Raw genomic sequence first — 20,108 nt, 5'->3', positions numbered from 1 at the left:
TTTCTTGCTTTCTTTCCTAAGTTATCCAACACTTCTTCACAACTCCATGTGTATTCATGAGCTGCAATACGGTATTTTTTGCCATTTCTACCCATCTGCTAAACTACTGTGCTTGTGCTCCCTGCAGACAGGTTCTAAGCTGCTTTTGCAAAACCAGAGATGTGGGGACAAGAGGTGTGGTGCCTGAGGGAGGTGGAAGGAACTCTCGGAGGAATTCTAGTTCACAGGATTCAAGTAGCATTTAACCTGGAGCTCTGAGAGGACACTTCTTAGAGAGCATTGTACCTTCATGGGCTTAACTTTATTTTTTTTCCCTATTTTTAGACTTTTCCTCCAAATAACATTTATTTTGACAGATCAAAGCTGGAAAGAAACAGTATCTCTGGGACCAAAGAGAAGACTACATTTCATTTCTTTTTCTTTTTCTTTTTTTTTTTGGTCTTTTTCAAGGTAGCACCCAAGGCAGATAGAAGTTCCCAGGCTAGGGGTCAAATCAGAGCTGCAGCTGCTGGTCTATACTACAGCCGCAGCAACTCCAGATTCAAGGTGCCTCTGAGACCTACACCACAGTTCAAGGCAACACCAGATCCTTAACCCACTGAGCAAGGCCAGGGATAGAACCTGCATCCTCATGGAAACTTAGTCGAGTTCATTACCATTGAGCAACAACAGGAACTCCAAAGATTGCATTTCTGATTGGAGACAGCATGTGTGTGATGGGACAGAAAGCTAGAATGACAGGGCATTTCCTGAAGACAATTATAGTCTAGTTGTGATACAAATATGCAATTAAACAAGGCAAGAAGACAATGACTATAGAAGGGCCATATATACCATGGGAGGATGGGGCTCGAGGTAGGGGAGTTAGAAGAAAGACACAATGAGCCTTGGTTAGGGAAGAGATACAGGAAAATGCTATGGGAGAAGAAGATTGGAATAAAGTCATAGACATGCTTAGTCTGGAATGGTCAATAAAAATTCCTTGGGAAAAGAAGTCCTACTCTATGGAAAACTTGATGAAGCAGAGGTAATAGTGACAGAAGAGCTTGAATTAAATTCCTCCCTTTAATTGTGTAGAGGAAGTGAATAGGCAAGGGCTGTCAGAACGCAGACTCCCTGGACTGGCAGAGACGGAGCTGGAGAGGGATGGGGCTGTGCCATGGCCAAGGGAAAGCTTTCGGGTCTTGTCCCTCTAAAGAAATGTACACTGATAACTCTCTTGATGTCTTGAACTAAATATGGCTTTAAGTAGCTTGGAGAACATCTTAGATATAGGAATATGGAGAGTGTGTGTGTGTGTGTGTGTGTGCACGCGCGTGCTTAGGCTGGCACTTAACAAATGCCATTTCCAAAACACTTTGCTATTTAATATTTAACAAATGTTTATTAAGCATTAACTGTATACCAGGTATGATGATAGGCTCTAGGGAAAACAGTCATATTTGAGGCAGACATGGTCTGTGCCTTCATCGAGCTTATAGTCTAGACACTTGACTCTAACAGGAATTCATGGAAGAGTGGCAATCATCTGGTGGGTTAAGGTAAGAGTTACATTTTCATAAAAATCCCATTTCTTGGCACTGAAAAGGAGCATTAAGAATTTAGGTGAAGGCATAAATGTGATCAGCACAGCATGCTGCACCAGGATGCATAGTAATTAAGGCCACAGGGAAAGCTTAAAATGCCATTGATTTATTGTGCACACAGGCATCCCAAGCCTCAGATCTGCTAAGAAATCAAAGTAGAGGCAGGATCTAAGATGATGAGGCAAATCACATTCTGTGGGAACCCAGAAGCTCCTCAGAGACTGGGATCTGCCCTTGCACAGCTGCTTAGCATTCGGCAGCTAGGGGGAAGGTGGCTGTGGACACGGGCAGGGATGCAGGGCAGAGGAACAAGGACCCAGGGTAAGTCATGAAAACTTTCTCCCACCAGCAGTTGTATGAAAACCCGCTAGAGAGAGAGGTTTCCGGAGCTTTTTGATCAAGTGAGGTGGGTGTTTCTTGGTCAAACTGTTCTATTAAAACGTGGCATTATGTGTTGTCTCTGCTGGAAGAAGTGGGGGGCTGCTTAACTGATTTTACCTCAAATCAAAGAGATGGAAAGAGGGAACAAAAGACAGATGTTGGATGGGCTTCCACTGAATTTATAGTCTCAGTGGGATTCGGGCACCGTGGGCCCCTGGCCATGGCAGTTAGAGCTGCGAGTTTTAGAACTTCCCTCTGCTAGTTATTGTACGTTATCCTCGTATATTTCTCCATAGTCTTTGGTGGTAGAACTCTTAAAATGAAGAAGTAGTGTATATTTTGCTTCAGAGGTAACAAAGATATTAAATCACCCTCTATAACTATGATCCCCTCCCATGCTTGGGGAAAAAAAAAAAAAAAAAAAGAAAGAAAGAACAGAGAGGGTAGTGGCCACATTGAGAAGAAAGGAAATCAGGGGACAACCTTGGATCTTTTGCATGAAAGGATTTGAATTGGAGGCAGACTCTGGGCTGAGCCTGGGTGAAAACCCTGAAGTTGGAATTAGATTTGTTCCAGATTATATTTTCTTTCTTCTTTAACAACTTTGCAGGTTTCTATGCTTTAATTTTGGCTCTACACTGTCAGCATACCAGATCTATCCCGTGCTACTCTCTATTCTATTCTGAGCCCCAGGGAAAAGGACACTTCAGATCGTCACAGGTGCTCCTCAGCTGTCTGGCTTCCAGTGGGGTTATGAGAGGCAGGGGCTGGATGTTGGCGCATGAAGGTCAACGTGTTGGCCTACTACAAAGTGTTGACTCCCTGCTTGCACTTCCTTTAGGCTCCAGGCCACATCTTGGGGCAGTGCCATGTTCCTCTAGGACTACATCTCCTGCCAGGTGGCCCTGCTCCTCAGCCCCAGGTTTCCCGGGACCTCATTACAATGACTCTCTCCCCTTGCCTTTACAAACGCATGGGTTCTGGTGATTTCTCACTCTTCCTAGTTGCTATGTTCTCCCCCTTCTTCCTGGTCCCTTTAATTTTGTTCATGCCTCTATAGATTATCCTGTCATTCAAGTTGGGTATGATTCTATTTCTTACCAGGTCTCTCAAAAATACAGAAGTCATTTAAAGGCAGGTACTGTATGTGTGCAGTGTTTTGAAACCTTTTTTAATTCTTTCAGGTATTAATCAAATGCCGGACAATGATGTCAATAGTTTCTTCTACTTTCAACTTCCCTCCCTTGTCAACCCATCAGAAAGTCCAATGAGTTCTGCTCGAAAATATAATTTAAACTCATCACATTTTTTTCCCCATTTCCAATGCTATACTCTAGTTGAACTGGTATTCACTCCTTTGGATTCTGCAATAGCCATTAGCATCCCCATGGCTGCTTTGTTTCTTCTTTTGGACCCGCTAGTCTATGCTACATGGAAGCCAGAGTGATCCTTGAACTTTGAAATCAAATCATGTCACTTCTTGCTTAAAAGTCTCCAGTGGTTTCCCATTGCATTAAAACAAAATCCAAAGTTGTTATCTTAGGCCCCAAAGCTCAACATGATCCGACCCACACTTATCCCCTAGAGTTTACCCATCTCTCCTCCGTTTGTCACCACGTCCTTGTACACTCTGTCTTCCTTGAACATGACAAATTTGCTTCATCTTCAGGCAACATCTGCACACAGAATTTCCTCTGCCCCAGACCCTCCCATGGTTGGCTCCCTCTGGTCATTCAGATCATAGCTCAGAACGTCTCAAAGAGTCTTTCTCTGGCCACTTGAATACAGCTCCTTGGACTCGCCCCACACTCGTCTAGCACACCAGGACATTTCATGTTTTTTCGTGGAACTCATCTGCATCTGAAATTAGTGTTTTTGTTTACTCCCTTCTTTGCTTAGAATCTAACTCTCTAATGAAAAGTGACGACCTCATTCATTCTGGCCTTTCTCACTTGCCACTGTCTCCCCAGTGTGCAAGGGTCCCTAGCCCATAACATGTGTTCAATTCACACACACACACACACACACAAACACATGCACAAGACACCCAAAGAAGAAAGATTGGTTAGCGTTCTTCTAAAATGCTTTACATGGATTTTGTTCACTTAATCCTCACAACAATCTCATTCATCAGGAACTATTATTATCCTTGTTTTACAAAGAAAATGAAACACTGTGAAGTTGGATAACTTGCCAGAGGATACACCCAAGAAGGAAGTAATAGGGCTAGAATTTGAAATCTGGCCATCTGGCTTCTAGGTCCATGCTCTTGACTGCTAAACTATACAGCATCCTAACATTTGTTCAGTAAATTAATGAATGCTTCCTGTCAGCTTCTTCCGTTTCTCACTTGGACCTTAGAAAGAAAGAAGCTATCTAATTTTAAAATGTAAGAGACTGCCCAACCCCATGCTGAGGGGTTTTCTACCCCAATAAAGGATGCTCTGAGCCCAGGACAGGCAGAGAAGCACAGATCTGTTTCTTGAATACGAACCTTTTGGGGAAAATTCCCAAAGAGCCTCAGAAGTGCTGAGCCTCTGAACTGCCAACAGTGTGTTCTGGAACTTCATTGCAGGAATATTTTTTCCAGTTTCCCATCATTAATTAATTCATAAAACACTGAATAAGCATATTTGTTGCACTAGACACTTGGAATTCAGAGATAGACAAGACAAGGTCCCAGCTCTCAACTCTCCTATGGAAGAGCATGCTACTCGTTCAACCATTTTTCTTGAATCGATTAAAGATGAGAAAATAGACCAGATGTTATCTGAACTGACTCTGCACCTGGATTGATGGTGTTACCTTGTCAGCATGTCACAATGGTCTCAGGTTCAGACTTGCTCCCTGTAGGGCTGTGTGTGTGCATTTTCCTCTCCTCCACGACCACGTGGGCTTTCACGGCTCACGTTGGATGATGGTACCAGGCTTGCTGCCCATTTATAAGTTCCTGCCAATGTTTCAAAACTGCCTTTTCCTCGCCCAGGCTTAGTTCCCTTTTGACAAGCAGCACCCTGGTGCAGACTTTTTCTCATCAGAGTCCATGTTGCTCCTACAATCGACATCAGCTCGACTTTCCCTCGGCACCAGATGAGCTTCTCAATCCATCTCCCTTTCTTGTAACTTGATCACTCCCATCCATTGATTGTTTCTGTCTGTGGCTACCAGGTGCCCTTCCTGTCTGTCTCTTTCACTCTAGAACCCAAGCACCTGGAAACCAAACTCAGTCTATCTCACAGCAGCTCCTTGGGACCACGTGTAGCAGTGTGACTTAAAATGCCGCCAAGAATTACACTCTGGTTTTTATTCTGCTTCCCTACACCAGAAGATCCTGTCGAAGTGTCTAATATCACCTGCCTGTTCTTTTCTTTTCTTTTCCTTGTTGGACTTCTTGTTTTCCAGATTTCGTGTTTCAGGTTCCTTTCCTCCAACTGTATTAGCTTTCAGGCCTCCATGCTGAGGCTCATTTGGTAATTTCCTGCCCATATTTCTAAGCACTGCAGGCTTTTTATGTTCCTTGCCTGTCCTTCATGGTTTTGCTATGCCTTTCATTTCAGCTTGATCTGCAGTTTTAATTAGTGGGCTTCGTGTTCTTCCATTTGAGAGGATACATAATATAATGGCTGTTCTCTGCAACAGCAGGTGGATGGTAGAATCAAGGAAGGAGGGATGTTGGGCCATAAACAGCTCTCTGCAAATGAGGAGTGGGGGGAGCGAGTGAAGATGTGGAAGACGTGACCCAGCAGCTGGGAATGTGACCTCACTGTAGCAAGTGCCCCCCTGAATTTGCCAGGCTCTTCTCCACAGATGGTGTGGCACCACCTAACAGGACAATTTCAGAAGCAGAAATGCAGAGGGAGAGGGAGAGACAGCAGTGAGATCTCAGGAAAAGGCCTGTGGGGATGCAGCCTCAAATAGGAATGATTCTTGCAATAAAATCTCTAGGAATAAACCCCACATCTGTCTTAGGTCAGGTTTCTAGAAAATAGACTACAAGATGAGATTTTTATTGAGGAGTGCTCTAGGAAACACCACCTGTGAGAGAATGTACCCAACAGGATTGGGCAGAACTGAACCGTCCTGCTGTTTCAACAAGGAGCTCTGCTGATTCCAAGGGGAGAGGCGGAGGGGAGGTCTCTTGAGCTGGGGCCCCCTGCAGGGGCCCCCAACAGGGGCTCTGGGCCTTTATATCCCCACATCAACCGGATACTGTACTTGAGCTGCCTCTAGAGAGGGAGGATAAACATGGGTGAGGCTACTGTTTTCTGGGGAAGGCGATTCCTGGAAAAGGACTTAGCTGAGAGTCACCACAACTGACTTTCCCAGCAGCCGGGAGGATGAGGGCTTCAGGCCTGATGGGGTCTGCGGGACACTGCACAGCAGCCACGACCACGTCCTATGAGTCCAGGCCAACTCTCAGAGACATGCGACATTCCTGAATCTTCCCCGTTCAGCAAGAGGCGTGTCCTCTTTTGCCTCCTGTGACTCAACGATCTTTTGTCTTCTCGACTGTTCCCTCTCAGTCTCTGCTCCAGTTCCTTCTTCTCCTTTGTTTTTCCCTCTTCCCCATTTTCAATTTGAATATGGGTATATCATTAGTTCCATCCACAAGTAGTTATTAATTGTTCATTTTCCCCCAGATGGGCATAATATAGTCTTTTAAACCCTTTTTCCACCATTTTCTTTTCTTTCTACTTTTTTTTTTTTAAGATAAGTGGGGAAATCTTATCCACTCCGGTTTTGCCATCTTCTTCTCCTCTAGGGATTTCTTTAGGCCAAGCTTTAGCCTCGATTCTAAAACAACAATCCAGTTTCTAACTCTTGGTTCACATGCCTTTAACTGAATGTGTCTAATAGTGAAGTCAATAACTTCCCATAATGCAAACGCATCACATTTAATGAAACATCATACAGCCAGCCTCACAGGGATGGTATATCTAGAGTGTTCCCAAATTTTACTACTCAAAATATGACTCGTGGGGCACAAGGTTGTCAGAAATACAGAATCTTAGTCCCTACCCAGATATACTGAACCAGAATCTCCCTTTTAATAAGATAAATGATTCATAAGCACACCATATTTGGGGAAGCACAGATCTAAAACTGTCTTCTTCCCCAAACTCCGTATCCAATGGATAAAGAATTCAATTTATTTTGTCTCTTAATCCATTGGGATATCACCACATTGATACTTAGATGTTATTAACTTTTTACTCACTGCCCTCAGTCTCTCTCCTACATCAACCCGATACTGTACTTGAGCTGCCTCTAGAGAGGGACGATAAACATGGGTGAGGCTACTGAATATATATTGAATGCATACCTAGCATTCTAAAACATGTGTCTTCCTGCACAAACTTTCAAATGCTCCCACTGCCTATAAGGGTAGATTCCAAAGTCCTAACGTGGTGCTTATACCCAGCTTTTCAGTTTTTACCTTCAACTGTCCCCTTGCAAAAAACCAAAGCTCCATCCTTACTAGCCTCCTCTTAACCTGAATACTCATTCACACCACTGCACCAGCCTTGATGCTATGCCTTCTGAAACATCCTGCTGCCTTCTACTCTGCCTGTCAAAATCTCATTAACCTTTAAGAGCCAGCCTGAAATCCTTGTCTGTCCCCTCAAGCTTCTTGCCTAATCTCAAACTACATTGGTCATCTCCGCTTTGCCACACTTTCCTTCTATTTGTGTAAAGCCTAAATCTTAGCACTTAGAAAAAAAAAGGCTTAGCATGTGTGGAGTCATTAAATTGATCCATGGATGAAATAAATGAACATCTATAATCAGCAGAGTTTATGTGCGTTGTCATCTATTTGACTGGAAAATTGGGTTATCTCATGGGTTTGCCAATCATAATATCTATATATTTTTTGGTGATTATCCTGGTTTGCCATTTTTTTCCTATGTATTTTTATACTTGATTATCAACTTGAAAATATGGCCTTCATGTTCATGGTCTCTAAACTGCATCACTTAGTCACCTCTGGAGTAGGCTTTAAGAGTGCTGCCTTGCTCCACGTAATGAGTGACGGATTATACAGAGTGTCCCAGTGCATGTTCATCTGAAATTTCCCCATGGTTTTCCCTGAGCCTGGCTGCTTGCCTTAACATCCACACATCATACCCTCCCCCTCCTCCCTGCCTCCCCTGGTTTTCTACTGCCAGAGTGGAAGGAGAGAGGGCTAGTTCCCTTTGCTAACTCTGTTTGAACTGACAGACTTGATCAATGAGTTGCCGAGCCTGTCCAGGAAAGCCAGTTTGATTGTCCTCCTGTGGCTGGGCTGACAGCATTCCGCCTTTTATGAACTGAAGAGTGAAGCACTCTTTGGAGCTCAGTTTTGCCTGTTTATGGTAGATTGCAACTGTATTTTTTATGTCTGTGGTGGCTATATCGTTTCCATTGGTCTTAATCTCAGGCTAGTTTATTGCCTGTGGATTAATAATGACTTTACATCATAAACATAAAACAAAAAAGGAGGGAAAGCAATAGAACAAACTTTAGATGGGGATGAGACCTCATTGAAGGCGTGAAGATACCAAAGGCTAATCAAGGCTCCCATGGCTTGCCAAGTCTGCCCTTAGACAGTTGCACTCCCAGAAAAGGGAGCCTTCTTTGAATTGTAACACTGCCCATGCTTACTGGGGATGGAAGAAAGTTTTTTTTGTTTTGTTTTTTGTTTGTTTTTTTTTTTTTGGGTTAGCAGCAGAAAGGCTCATGCCTGGAATAGGAAGTTCTGTCACAGTAATCCCTATATTCGAAGGAAAACAGAAAACAGCATGGAGTGAGGGACCCTCTTTGGCTGAGTATCTATTTGATTTTAATACTGATGAATACCAGGTTAAAAGAGCCTTTTCCAAAAAATGTTTCCATAAAGTTTTACAATTCCAACTTAGGACAGTGGCCACAATCTTAGAATGCCACATGCTGTGATTTTCATAGCAAAGCGTGCACTCCAAATTCCTCCATGGTTGACAGACACTGTAATTTTCTTGGCACATATGTTTTGCCTTAAAGTGAATGCATTTGTCAAAGCAGGAAGATACCTGTGATAGGTGCCATGAAAATAATTAGAGAGATAATCCCCCTTTGATAGGGGAGCCATTAAAAAAATTAAAATTTAAAATATATCCAGACTTCAATCTAATTAACATATTTTATTGAAATACTTTAGATTCTTTTCTGAAAAACTGGAATAGACAAATAAACCTTAGTGAGGGCAGAGACCTTTTCTGTACCTCTGTATTTGTTTTCTCCTGATGAGATCACCTAGTTGTTAAGACCTTCATTTATGGAAAAGACACTTCTTATCACAGGAGGAATTAAAAACCAGATCGAGATTCTTAAGATCCTTGAGACAAGGGTTTCAACTGCCTGCAAACTCCTACTAACTTGTTAAGCTGAAGATTTGTCTCTTCTTCCATAAAGCCTTTATGATTGGTTCCATCTTCTTTTGCCCCCCCTGGGCAAAGCTGATTACTCTCTTTGTTCTACTAGTGTGTCTTTTAAACTCCTTTCTTTTTCTTTCTTTCTTTCTTTCTTTCTTTCTTTCTTTCTTTCTTTCTTTCTTTCTTTCTTTCTTTCTTTCTTTCTTTCTTTCTTTCTTTCTTTCTTTTTTAAGGGCTGCATCTGTGGCATATGGAAGTTTGCAGGCTAGGGCTTGAATTGGAGCCATAGCCATGTCTGTGACCTACACCCCAGCTCAGGGCAATGCTGGATCCTTCACCCACTGAGCGAAGCCAGGGATTGAACTCACAGCCTCATGGATACGTGCAAGGTTCATTACCACTGACTCATGATGGGAAGTCCCTGATTCCTCTTTTATGGTGCTTTTCACACTGTAGAACAATGGTTCAGTTATGTTCCTATGAGACTGTAAGCTCCGTGTGGTGGCATCTCCACCACACCATCATTTCATCTTCATCACCACCTCACTATGGCTCACATTTTCAAAGGCTTACTTGGCTCAAACTGTTATACTAAGCAATTATATGAGTTAACTCATTTCATTCTTTTTTTTTTTTTTTTTTTTTTTTTGTCTTTTTTGCCTTTTCTAGGGCCTCTCCTGTGGCACATGGAGGTTCCCAGACTAAGGGTCCAATTGGAGCTGCAGCCGCCAGCCTAGGCCAGAGTCACAGCAGCTGCGTCTGCAACCTCTACCACAGCTCACGGTAATGCCGGATCCTTAACCCACCGAGCAAGGCCAGGGATCGAACCTGCAACCTCATGGTTCCTAGTCGGATTCGTAAACCACTGAGCCACAATGGGAACTCCTAGTTAACTCATTTCATTCTCACAATGATTCTATGAGATCAGTAATTTTAGGGTAAGGGAACCAAGATCCAGAGGGGTTTAGTGTGTGTTAATTGCATTTATAACCTCATTGCTTAGGGATCTGTTGGCACAGAGCAGGCACTTAGTTTTTACAAAATGGATGTATTTCTAGATAATTTCTACCAGTTTATTGTTTAGATATAAAATGATCTAGAAGGTTGACTGTAAAGTCCATGACTTAGAAATGTTCTCTCCTGCTTGTCCATCTCATATTTAATGCAACAAACACATTTCGTTTTCATACTGGTTGATTTTGCTTCTTGTTTACAGAGATGGTCTAACAGTTCCCTAGGAGATGGATGTGTGAAAAGGTATTGACTTTAGAGGAACTATCAAGGTCAACCCTTTCAGGACTATGGACTCTAATGCACATATATTGTCTTCTGAATTGACTCTGTCCACTTCTTTATTCACGCCTGTGACCCCACTCACTGACGGATTAATTTGTTCATTCAACAATCTGATAGGGCTAGGCCCTAAGATACAAAAGTGAATATAACAGAAAGACCCGCTGCTCTCAAAATGCTTATTGTTTAAGGAATATGAGTAGAAAAGGAGAGGATAGATGGAGGTAGATAAACAACATCCGAGAGGTTAACAAAGAAGCACAAAGAAGATAACTATTCTTGTCTCATGAGAATTCAGAGAAGGCTTTGCCTCACAGGAAGACCTAAAAAAATCAATGGCCAAGAAGCAAAGAGAACATAGGACGAGTATTCCAGGAATGTGCAAAGATCTTGCAAGGGAACATATTTAAGGACATGCAAACAGTTCAGTATGACTTAAACATATGGTGTGATTACAGATGAGGATAAAGAACATGAAGCCTCTTGAACGTCACACCTTTCAGTCTCAACAACGGAGACAATGAGGATACTTCAAAGTGTCATGAGGAGAAGGCGAGGCAAGACTTTAATTTAGAATATGCTGGCCACAAACAATAGATAGATTTTACATTCCACAAGTACTTACACAGTACTTAGTATGTATCAAATCCCAGTAGTGTTTAATACTTGGATGGACTGGAAGGGTGCTATTGTGGAAGGAGGGAGATTAGTTGAGAATGAGGATGCTGGAATAAATATTGATGAGGTAGAAATAAAAGAAGTGAGATTTATCTATAGTCAGTCCACTTTCCCCAATATTTTCCCCTAATTACAGCCTGGAGAAAAATCATTAAAGTAAGAGATTCTCATTAAGCACACTTAGATTTACCATTAGTTCAGGGTTTCTCTACCGTGTTTATTTATTTAGCAGACACCTACTAACTGGCCTGGCAAATGATTAAGTGGAAAGAGTAAGTTATTTGGAAACAGACAGGTATGGGTCCAAATTATGGTTCTGCTGCTTGTTGAGTGGATGTTAGCACCTGTCTCATGTAAGTTCTTAAGATATGCAATCCTATTCCTTGTTATTCCACCCTAGAAATCTCATTTTGACATGGTTTCTATTTGTTTCCTTTGTAAATTAGCACTCTTCTAGATTAGTGCCATCAAAAAAAGGTCAAGACTAGACCACAGAGGTCAAGAATGAATTATTACTCAGGCATTTAAAGTTATAGTTCAGAGTTCCCATTGTGGCTCAGCGGTAACAAATATGACTAGTAGCCATGAGGCTGTGGCTTCAATCCCTGGTCTCATTCAGTGGGTTAAGGATCTGTTGTTGCCATGAGCTGTGGTGTAGGTTGCAGATGTGGCTCTGATCCTGTGTGGCTGTGGCTGTGGCATAGGCTGGCAGCTGCAACTCCGATTTGACTCCTAGCCTGGGAACTTCCATATGCCACATGTGCAGCCCTAAAAGTGATAGTTCTATGAAGGGTAAGCTCTTTAGTCAAAATTTTGCCACATAAAACACCAAAAGTTGGAGTTCCCGTCGTGGCGCAGTAGTTTACGAATCTGACTAGGAACCATGAGGTTGCGGGTTTGAACCCTGCCCTTGCTCAGTGGGTTAAGGATCCGGCGTTGCCGTGAGCTGTGGTGTAGGTTGAAGATGGGGCTCGGATCTGGCTTTGCTGTGGCTGTGGTGTAGGCTGGTGGCTACAGCTCCAATTAGACCCCTAGCCTGGGAACCTCCATATGCCATGGGAGTGGCCCTAGAAAAGGCAAAAAAACAAAAACAAAAACAAAAATAAAAAAAAAAAACAAACACCAAAAGTGTGTATCTGAAGATAACCTTTTCAGATTGGTTGTTTTGTCACCCCCAGTTCGGTGAGATTGTCATAAAAAACAATTTATTTTGTCTCATCAACTTTTATGCCACTGTCTTCCAGGTTGTGTTCTAAGTACTTTACATAAGTAAACTTGTTCAGTTTTCACCATAAACAATTATGGGGTGTAATTATCATGTTTTCATTTTACAGATAAGAAAGCCAAATCTCAGAAAAGTGGAGTGATGTGCCCCCTAAACCACTGAGAGAGCTGAACCCTACCCCTGAGCTCATCAAGGTCCAAAGACCATGTTCCTTCCAGGACACACCGCGTCCTTTCCTTGTAAGAACCACTCAAGGCACAGAAAGGAAACCATGGAGAAGTGAGGTACCATCCCTCCCTGACCTTGGGAAATGCCCAATATAGTATAACACACAAAGAGCTCTGCTAACAGCACATTTACAGCTATCACTGGGTATCACCTGACAGAGACCAATCATGTTGATCAGGATACTAGTCTAACTCTTCCTAATCCACCCTTATTCCCACAAACTTAACACCAAGACCCTGCCTTCTATCCAGTTGGGCTTTTTGAAAGACAATGGGGGTGAGAGTGTTCCCCAAATGGTATCCTGGGCTGGCTGGCTCAACTGAGGGGTGGAATCCATGCCACTGTGGCAATTTGGGTAACACCCTGGCTCTGAGTGAGTTAAGTGCTCAGACTGAACAGGCTTCTGTACACTGAGCCAGAAGAACTAGGCTGGGCTGTGATTCCAAACCGACTTTCAGGCTACCAAAATGATAGTCTCTGGCAGTCCCTGCAGTGGCTCCTGTGGGAGGCTTGGCCAGCCTGGTTTGGTTGACCAAGTCGTATAATTAGCCAGGAATGTCCAAAAGTAAATACTATTGAAGGAGAAATAAAACCGCTACCCACGGCTGCACCTATCCCAGAAATGGCAGAAATGGCTCCTGGAATGGCTAAGTAGAACCAAAAAAAAAAAAAAAAAAAAGAAAAAATGATAGGTCAGTAACTCTAGATGAAAATTTAAAGCTAGAAAGAGATTCAGTTTCTGTCTCTAAGGGTTGGTCAATTTTTAAGTGAAGGTTGCCTCTTCCAAACTCTGGTTTACATTAGAAGGAATTTGTCCTCAACACTCCTGGCTGTCTTCCACCCCTTTATTCACTCAGCACCCTGGGGAACACCAGTGCCTCCTCTGACTGGTAAATTTGTGAAGACCAAAGCTCAGCTCCCCAACTCCTCTTGGGACCAAGGGCCCAGGGAGCAGGGCTTCTTCATTTCCCCTCTGTCCTGCCAGTCTCACCTGCCTGGGCCTGGGCCTTGGAGGGGGCGTGTAGAGAAGAGTAAGTCTGACTTAGCCTGAAGGTTAATCATAAGAAGCCTTAGCTCTCATGCTAACTTAACCTCTTCTACTTCAACCATTACTAGGCATTAGGGGATATTTGATGCCATCTTTCACTCATTTCTCAATTTGTTCAGAACTGAGGTAGGGGAGAGGGTCATTAATTTTTCTGGCCTGCTCAGAGGCCCCAGCACCCCCGTAAAAGTAACAGTGTCATAAATCAGATGATTAAGCTGATGTGGAAGAAGGAAAGTGGGGGGAGAGCTGGGGCACATGTGGTCTTTATTTCCGCTCAGGATAGAATCTCTGGACGGGGCAGAGCCTGCCACAGGTGGGTTCATCTCAGGTTTCTATATGGAAAACTCCCTGACTCTGCTGGATACATGACCAGAGGAAGGGATTACCAAACATCGTGGAGCTGTTTCCCCACAGACTACCTTGACCTTCTTCTATGTGTGCCCGGGGAATTAAGAATAGGTAGTCATCATAATCATTAATAAACTTGGTTGAGCTGGTTAGTCCTGCAGAAAGCCTGCACTGCTTCTGGTGACAGGTGCGGCAGCTGCATTGACTCTCAGGCCAACGAAGCCCTTATCACTTGTAGTCTACTTTAGTGGCTATGGTTAAAAAAAAAAAAAAGGAATTTGAACCCCACTGTTACTGAATCTCACATTTAATTCAAAGAAGACATTTAAAGGATGCTAGGTAGTAATCTGGAATTAATTTTCTCTTATCATTTTCTTCTCCCTCATCTCATTATTTACCAACATCCTCACTCACCTTGTTGAGATCTAGACTTTAGCTCATTAATATATTTTCTTCCAATGTATTATAAATAGAACCTGGGCTGTGAGGGCTTTGGAGACCTCTGTCAAGGTGAAACTAGAAGAAAGCAAGGTGGAGATCATGACCACTCATCAGGGCTGTTAGATTGTGGGGGAAAGGTAGCTTGGTGGATAGGAAGAAGAGAGTTTGGGATACCTAGGAGTAGTGGTAGGCATTCAGTGGAGGTTCTTAGGGCTCCCTAGCCAAGCTGCAGAAGCAGTATACAGCCTGATGTGGGGTTTAAGAGTTTGGGATCAACACAAATGTGGCTCTAAGAATTCTTCCTGGTCTATCCTGTTTCTCTGATGTGTCTTATTGGGTCAAGTACTCAAAGAGCAGTTTTATCCTGAGGCTCTTGAAGGTACCATTGAATTTTAAAAAAGTTATTATTTTATACAACCATTCTTTTATTCCACAGCCACAGTCCTCAGCAGAGGGGAGAGGAAGGAAAAATCAGTATGGTGGCCACAGGGAGGGCACAACATCCTGCCTGCATGGTTGGCACTTTGTCCAGGTTAACGTTCTGTGATGCAATGGATTGAATTAAATTAAACCAGCTTGAATTTTCAACATGATGGGAGGATACATAAGAATAATGGATGCCCTCATAGTTCAGGCAAAGGAAGACATCACATTATTTTATTGTTGGGAGTAATAAAAATTGCCCTAATCCTTCAGTGAGCAAATGGCTCTCTGAAAGAGGTGGCGGGGGCAGGCAATGGTTTCAAGGAGAAGAGATTTGCAGGAATTCACTAATGAAGACATGAAAATGTCAAAACACAACTGAAGCATTAAAACATATCCAAGGGCATGGATTTGTAAAAGTGCCTTCTTTAAGAAAATGCCACAGTACATGTATCTCCTAGAACTAATCGTTATTGGAATATGAAAAATAGCCCGTGGTTATAAATTCAAGGGTTACTTATAATGGCATTAGTGGGCCCTGTACATCCTGATAACTGGCCAAATCTTCCCTTAGGAATTTTATGAAGAATTGGCATAAAGGAGGAGGGAGAGATGCTCTCCTTCTTGCCCCTTTAAGTAAAAAAGTCAAGAGTTTTTATTAATGAAGACCATTTAGCCAAGCTACCTACTTGAAAAGTGCATTTCCCAAAAGACAGTCCAAATGGAAGACTATCCGGGACTCCATCAGATCACATGACTTCTTGTAGGTGAACTTGGGAACCCTTCAGGGGCAGGGGCATCCCTCGTGTTTCCACTGAGTGTTTCAGCATGTCCTTATGCCACAGGGCACAGCTTGGGGAGTGAGGAGTAGGGATGCTAAACTTGAGCCCCATCCATCCCTGTAGGGGTACGCTCTTGCTCAGCTGTATGGAAACCCTTGTAGAGGGCAAACTACACCCTGATTTACCTATTAAAGCATCACACAGGGTCTCAGATTCATTGTAGGAGGTGATGACAGCTGTGGGGACATGCTAAGGTGAGGAGGAACAATGTACAGCTGACATGACCAGATTCGAAGTGCGGACGGAGACTGTCACCCTGGATAATGTCCTCCTTTTTCCTTTTCACTGAGAGTCTCCAATGATCCTGCCAGGATTCTTCTTGGCCTGACTCAGTTCAGTTATCCTCAACAAAGCTCCAAGGAGGGCAGACAGGGATTCGTGGGTGCCTCTCCATAAATTCAGAAGAGATTATGCCATTCTTGGCTAACTCATTTCTCTTTTCAAGCTCTGGGTATTCTTGTCAATAAAGTGCAGAGTTTATGCAAATAATTTTAAAGACCCCTTCCAGCTCCAGAGTCTGAGCTAAGCAAAGACATATTGTCTATGATTATTTACTTCTACAAACACTCCCAAATAAAATCTAAACTGCCCAGAGAAATACTGGCACATTTGTTAACAATATTTTGTTTGTTGTGAAGTGTGGCGAAGAGTTTTCTTTGTACGAGTACATTTCTTAAAGTAAATTCTAGCTTACTCTAAAAATACAATGTCTATTTTGGCTTTAATTTATAGGAACCCAAACTAAAATGAAAAAAGCATAAATTATTTAATTTCCAGTCAATCCTCAGAAGAGCCCACAGTTAACATAGCATGCATAAACATCTCTGTAGATTTTTCAGGAGGTAATGTTCACGTTAGCCAAAGTTGAGTGAGTGGCAAGCCTTCAGCCTATGAGTCATATGTTAGAAAGCTCTGAAATAATAAGTACTAGTTTTTAAATTACCAGTCATTCTTTCAAAGTGGTTATTTAAGGAAAATAAAGAGCCCTTGCCATATCAAAATTCAGCAAAACATACATTTTAAAATTTCAGATAAACCATACAAGCTTGGTCAAATGAGTGAGGACCAATTTTAGAGCGAAGGGCTTGCCGAAAGTCAAGTTTCTGATAACAGTAATATGAAAAAAATATTTTTCTCTCATCCCAGAAAGTTCAATTTACTACATTCTCGTTAAAATCCACAAGGCTTGAAAAATCTTGCGAAAAGAGCACATTTTCAGAGGAATGCACTGGGAGGCTGAACTCCAGTTTGTGCTTGTCTAAACAGAGTTGTGGAGTGATCAAGATATTCCAGAAATACCAATGCTACAAATATTTCACACTGTTTAGGAACATTAGCATGTATTTTTCAGAAAAGTAAAACAATCTAGATGAATTAATATCAAATGTGAGAAGTTATTTACTTGAGGGTCTATGCCCTATGTCCAACTTCAAGTAAATGCCTGCAGTATGCCCAACAGGACCTGGAAAGAATCTCTCCAAGTAACCACTCTGAATTAATTACATTCTTCCAGCCATAAAAAATTAAGGAAAAGTGACCCTAAAGCAAATGGAATTAAAAGGAGAAGACATTTAGCTCAAAATATTTAAACTACTTTTTAGTTTCAAGTAGCATTTCTTGGAACACTGAAAACAAGACTCCAGCTTCAAGTGAGAGTAACAAAATGGTAGCTATCTGTGCAGACAAACCAGGTCATCACATATTGGGAATTCTTGGTTTTCATGTACTGGGGAGTTGAGTATTTAGACATGGGCCACAGAGAGGGTGGTACTTCTGTACAGAAGCAGCTCCATTCTTCTCTCATTTCTCCCTCCCTCTGGAGCATCTTTTCCTTCTGACGGGCTCTGCCACCCCCAGTGTCCCTCTTGGCTTTTATCCACATAGCCCAGCTTACTGTCTTGGCTCTCTGATGGCTCGTTTCTGGGTTTTTGTATCCAAGGGCTCCAGAAGGATTTGGATTGCGGATTACCAAAAATCTGTGCTTATCTTATGTTCTGTCTTTTAATGTTCTTTGCTCCAAGGGAAAATGCCAGTGCCTCAGAGAGGACTCTTCGGGCCACCCTGCCTTAAATAGTCTCCCATTCCCCTTACAATCAGGGTCCCCAGTGACCAAAACGTAGAGAGAGAGTTGAGTGGAGAATGGCAAAACTGAATCCCCAAACTGATGAATAATGACCTTGCAAGGAGCAAGTGGGGAAGAAAGAAGCCCAACGCCCTCTTCTTCTGCTCTGCCACCGCCTGCCATCGGCACAGACCAAAGTGGACAAAGCATATGGAAGGCAGATCTGGATCGAAGAGAGGTTTCCTCACACCAACTTCACTCTCTGCCTCTTTATTCTTTTTTATTCCTCTCGGAGCCTCTGACATCACGCTCAACGGTATCTTTCATTGGTGGATTATTTCCGTGGTGGGAAGAAAGCTTTATGAAACAGGGACTTCACTTTGGATTCTTTATTGTTTTCTAGACTACTGCTTGATGCAGAGTGTGTCCTCATTAAATATTTGTGAAGGAAAGGAAAAAAGAATGAAAAAAAAGGAAGGTAGAAAAAAAGAAATATAAAGAAAGAAAATAAGAAAATTTCCATTTATGTAGACTCCCAGAAAGATCTGTTGTTTGCTTCCTGGTGGTGTGTGAGAGGGTTTGAGGTAGCCTGTGGATAGCTGCTTTTTAATTTACTTATTATGCATTTATCTTAAGCATTAATGGGAGATTTTTTCCTCCTGGTGCATCTTGAAAGGGTATCTAAATATAAGAAACTAAGTTCCAGAAAACTATTAGGTACACATTATTAAAAGTAAACAATGAAGTATCCGTAAATGAAGTTTGGGGAAAGATAGAGGGAACTGTTCCCCCTCACTCCATGTTTTTATAAATAATAATAACAAGTGTGACCCTTTGTCTCTTCATAGTGTTTAAAGCTGTTCAAATATGCTTCACACCTACTATGTGCTCTTAAAACACTATTTGCCAGAGAGCATAAAATGTGTTGTCCAGGGTCCTGGGTTCAGTTAGGAAGAGATTCAGGAATATGGTTCAGGTGTTCTGGTGGGAGAATAGTTCTCCCTTATCATGCTTAGCAGGTGCTTCCCAAGAAGATGAGCAGTGAGTGTGCTGTGTCTGTTTCTCTAGGATGGGAGCACTAACTGCACAAGCTGGATTGCCCTGGCTCAGCCAAGCTCCCCAGTCTTTAGAGGTGACCTTAGTTAAGTTACTGGTTCTCTCTGTGCCTTTCTTTCTTCATCTGTAACCTGCTATAACAATAACTCTTCTCTGGTTGGGCTGTAGCAAGAACTGAAGAAATTAACACACACATCTAGAAAAGTGTCTGGAACAGAGTGTATTGTTTTTCTAATGTGGGAATATGTCTCATCAGCTGGAATTCTAGCCTGCCCACTTTTCTTTTCCTTTCCCTGCTATGTGTGCAGAGAAAGACTCGAGAAGCATATACCCTAGACCAAAAATGTACTGGGGCACTCGACATTGACTTATAGCCATTGGAGTACTGACAAATGCATTTTAATAATTCAACTCTGAATGAGTGGACATTTCATAGATGTGGGAGAGGAGAAGAGAATCTACTGAAATGAGACAAAATGTGCATGCCACGACTATCAACTCTGGGATAATGCAAAAAAGTATAGATTTTGATGTGAAGCATAAAGTAATTCTATTAATACTAATGGTGCCTGCATTTTTCACTTCTTTCTCTGAGGGTGTGCATTTGAATTTATTTGCCATATGGAATATTCTCTGATGTGCCATGCATCTGGTGTTGGCTGAACTTGCCTAAACTTTGTTGTATTATATACAGTGAAGTCATTTTTATAAATCTGCATAAAGTTACACATGGCTATATGTAATCTCTGAACAGTGTTCGTTCCTACCTAACAGAAATGTTATTTTCCTCCTTCCACTGTTTTAAGAAATACTTTTTTTTTTTTTTTACAATTCTTTTTTTTTTTTTCTTTTTAGGGCCAATACCTGTGGCATATGGAAGCTCTCAGGCTAGGAGTCGAATTGGAGCTATAGCTGCCAGCCTACACCACAGCTACAGCAACACAGGATCTGAGCTGCGTCTGCGACCTACACCATAGCTCATGGCAACACTGGATCCTTAATCCACTGAGCGAGGCCAGGGATGGAACCCTTATCCTCATGGTTCCTAGTAGGGTTTTTTCCCACTGAATCACGATGAGAACTCTTACAACTCTTATTTCTTCTCCTTC

The 20,108-nt window shown here is 42.3% G+C and overlaps 1 long non-coding RNA gene across 2 annotated transcripts in view; it reads left to right on the top strand.

The window, feature by feature from the left end:
- The window catches only part of LOC106504847, a 314,513-nt gene extending 294,702 nt beyond the window's left edge, over window positions 1-19,811 (top strand). Inside the window, exons 4-5 of one of the 2 annotated variants that reach the window (XR_002346982.1) lie at window positions 12,661-12,835; window positions 17,903-19,811. This is a non-coding gene — a long non-coding RNA (uncharacterized LOC106504847). Of the gene's footprint in view, window positions 1-12,660; window positions 13,473-17,902 lie in introns of those variants that run through there. The other variant, XR_001298708.2, reaches the window with a different exon arrangement.

Source organism: Sus scrofa, chromosome 9 (assembly GCF_000003025.6).
Source record: "Sus scrofa isolate TJ Tabasco breed Duroc chromosome 9, Sscrofa11.1, whole genome shotgun sequence".
In the NCBI taxonomy this organism is placed as follows: Eukaryota; Metazoa; Chordata; class Mammalia; order Artiodactyla; family Suidae; genus Sus; species Sus scrofa.
This window is presented reverse-complemented; position numbering and strand designations above follow the sequence as displayed.